General features: G+C 45.5%; 1 non-coding gene across 1 annotated transcript; it reads left to right on the top strand.

The window, feature by feature from the left end:
- Nucleotides 1-2,185: 2,185 nt before the first annotated feature.
- LOC112424039 (U6 spliceosomal RNA) lies at nucleotides 2,186-2,294 on the top strand. Its single transcript, XR_003014690.1, has one exon. It is a non-coding gene; the product is annotated as a U6 spliceosomal RNA (small nuclear RNA).
- Nucleotides 2,295-3,793: the final 1,499 nt, after the last annotated feature.

The raw sequence follows: 3,793 nt of genomic DNA, 5'->3' as shown, positions 1-3,793 counted from the left end.
TTTAAAATACTTTTTGATTTAGTCCTCCTAATTTTCCTATGATTGCAACTCCCAGAAAGAATCATAACGTAAAACCTACACCTAAGAAAATTCTGTTCTGATGCAGAGGAAATTCATCTACTTGCAAAAGCACAGTGCAGGATTGCAGTTCAGATGTCAAGTTAACCTGATGAGTGATTGGAAAACACACACACACACACACACACACACACACACACACACACACGTTAGCTTTGTAAATTAAAAATCTGGAGCAAGCCACAGAACATGGTCTGTTTCAGAGGGGAGTGTCTTTGTTCTGCATAGCTGCTGTCCTGATGGTGTGGGCACCTCTAAGTGGTCTCTCCATTGTGCTGGACCTGGTTGCTGTGACTAACAATGGGTGGCTCTACTGGTCTGAAATCTAATGAGCATGTTAGTCACCTGCATGCCTGCTCTTATTTAAAAGAGCCAGTTCACCTCCTTTTTTACATAGTCAATTTAGATCCTCTCAGAGAAATCCCAGAATGTTCAGTTGACACATTAGTGCTGAATGAAAACTAGCTGCAATTTCCAACTTGCAGATGGTGGTGAGTACCAAAGGTAATAACAAGGAATTTGTCATTCAGCCACAAGGGATTGATGCAGCCAATTGAGGCTACACTCTGCCCATAAGATTCTGCTCAGGTTTTTCACTCCATCGTGACAGGGGGAGATCACCGGAAGGGATGATTTCTTCCACTTATATCACATAGAACCCCTGCAAACGGGTTTTCACTCCACAAATACTTGTGATGGATTTTGTCATGTTCCAGACACTGCTTGACAACCTCTACAACGATTAACTCAGCTAACCCTCCGACAACACTTACTGATGAGTTCTATTACTCCGATCACTTACACATGAAGAAAGCTGGATGCTAAGTCACTTGTCCAAGGTCACACAGCTAGTGAATGGCACAGCACTATGGCTTCAGAATCCAGGTTCACCCTGACTTTACTACACCACTCCTGTGCTCCAGATAGAGCTGGGTTTCCAATCTCCGCATTGTTGACATTTAGGGATAAGTAATTGTTTGTTGTTGGAGGCTATTGTATACATTGCAGTGTCCCTGGCCTCTACCCACTAGGTCCCTGGAGCAATCCTCCCTCCCCTGAGCTGTGAAAACCAAAAATGTCTTCGGATACTGCCAAATATCTCTTTGGGGACAAAATCATCTCGTTGAGATATCATTCTCTGTGTCTATCATAGAAACAGAATGACTGAAAAGAAGAAATAATAGAAAAACGTGGGATTACTAAAAACAGTCGTAGTATGTCCGTCTCTGTACATTTTGAGATAGAATTATTAGGAAATATCTCAAAACAGTCCTTTTTCTTGAGACGGAGTGTCTCTCTGTTGCCTAGACTGGAGAGCAATTGTGCCATCTCGGCTCACTGAAACATCTGCCTCCTGGGTCCAAGCGATTCTCGTGCCTCAGCCTCCCGAGTCGCTGGTATTACAGGCGCCCACCACCACGCCCGGCTAACTTTTTGTATTTTTTAGCAGAGATGGGGTTTCGCCAGGTTGGCCAGGCTGGTCTTGAACTCCTGACCTCAGGTGCTCCACCTGCCTCGGCCTCCCAAAGTGCTGGGATTACACGCCCGGCCTCGAAATAGTCCTTCTTTTGGCTTTTATGTTATCTCTCCTTCCTAGCGTTTTTCTAATTTTTTTTTTTTTTTTTTTTTTTTGGCTCAGGCAGCTAGGAAGTACAGAGCTCTATTTTCACCTGAAGCCACAAGTATTTGAGGAATTCGTAGGTGCTCAATATTGTTAGATACCGCATATGCACAGAAATATAGGAAGTTACACGAATTTCAGCCTAGTTGAAGAAAAGCATCGACAGGGAAATGAGAATCAGTCACGCAGCCAGAACATACGTAAATGTTACCTTATGCGGCCTGTGGGAATGAAGCACGACACGACCGGTGGGGGCGGTAGTGAGCAGGGCCGGCCCTGCTGAGAAGGTCGGTGAGCCGAGTCCGGAGAGGAAAAGGCAAAGGCGAAGTGACATCCGGCCAAGCTCGCCATGTTGAGAAGGTAACAGTGAAGGTAGCAGTGAAGGCCCCGCCCAGCTGGGATGGAAGACGCACGTTGGAAGGAACGCGACCCACGGTCGGAAGTAGGCACCGATGAGCGCCGAAGGCTCGTGGACAAGAACAGAAAGCGCCCTCGCTTCGGCAGCACGTGTCCTGAAATCGAAACGGTACGGGGAAGGTTAGCAGGGCCCCTGCGCAAGGATGGCACGCAAATTCCTGAAGTGTTCCAAATAAATAAATGAATGAGTCAGAACAGGAAGTGGTTCTGGGCGTTTCAGGAATAATGACGAGCTGCCGGGAACGAGGGCTATGCAGGGGCTCATGGTGGGTTCCGGAAGTTGTTACTAATCTGCTCTGTGGTGAGAAGACAGAGATCGAGGTGCTGGCAGTGAAATGGAAAGTAAGGGGTGATTAAGGGAAAAGATTTGAAATTGAAGAATTGACAGGGAAAATAAGAACAAATGTGGTAGGCTGCTTCTCAGTGAGCTCCTAGTAACCCCTTTCTCCTGGGAGCCACCCTCCTGTGGGAGGTCCCCCCGCCCCGCAGTGTGGGCTAGACCTAGTGACTCATTTCTGATGAACAGAATATGGCAGAGTAAGGGGTCACTCTTACAAAAGAATGTGACTTCCATCTTGGGTGTTAGTAACCTCTGGGGAGACCCACATGACAATGAAATGATGTTCCTGGACCAGTCAGAGAGGACCAGAGAACTGTCAGCAATCCCATGAGTGAGGCTGGACGTGAATGTGTCCTCCAATCCCCCACGTTCAGCTGTGAGATGACCACAGCCCTGGCCACAGCCTTGACTGCAGCCTTATGGAGAACCTGGGCCAGAGGATGCTGCTAGGCCACGCCTGGACTCCTGAGCCACAGGAACTGTGAATGGACCAAAGTGTGCTGTTTGAATCCACTAAATCCAGGGGGCATTACTTACACAGCAATGGAGAAAAAGTACAAGCTTACAAGATGAAAAATAACTTTCATCTCAAATATAGGACACGGTTTATTCAGTGTACATATTTAGGTATATGATTTTTCTGAAAATTAACCAAAGGGGGAATGAATAAAGAAATAGAAACATCAAAGCAAGGAAAGGAAGAGAGCCCACATCTAATAGAGAAAATGTTGTTGCGCTTTAAGTACAGAAGACAGAGATCTCTCTTTCATGGGTAATGGCCCTCCCGTGTTAGCCATCTACTTGCTGTCTCCAGCATTATGCAGCGACATGTAACTGGACTGTGTTCTGAAAATTAAAATGACGTATTCAAGGTAAATATCTAGGAACATTTCAGCCCTTAGGAAGTAGAAGAATATTCTATCTCCTGTCTACAATCTCCATATTTTCTAACAGACAGATAATGCAACTCATTCTGCTATGCATCAGCTAGTTAACTAGCAATGCCTTTTCCTCTGCTGATGAGTACAGGAGTTCTTTGAAAGAATTGCTTGTTTCAAAGAGGTCGAAGTGCAGAGTACAATGGTGGTTGCCAGGGGTTGGAGGCATGGGGCATGGGGAGAGGTTGGTCAAAGGATACATAGATAAGATGAGTGCGTTCTGAAGATCTATGTACAAGACGATGCTGTCAATAAGAATGGATTACTGTATACTTGAAACTGTTAAGAGAGAAATGCTCTCACCAAAAGAAAAACAAATAACTATGTAGGTGATGGATATGTTTAATAACTTTGACTGTGGTAACGGTTTGACAGTGCATGCATATATCAAAACTTCCC

This window comes from Macaca nemestrina, chromosome 3, assembly GCF_043159975.1.
Source record: "Macaca nemestrina isolate mMacNem1 chromosome 3, mMacNem.hap1, whole genome shotgun sequence".
In the NCBI taxonomy this organism is placed as follows: domain Eukaryota; kingdom Metazoa; phylum Chordata; class Mammalia; order Primates; family Cercopithecidae; genus Macaca; species Macaca nemestrina.
This window is presented reverse-complemented; position numbering and strand designations above follow the sequence as displayed.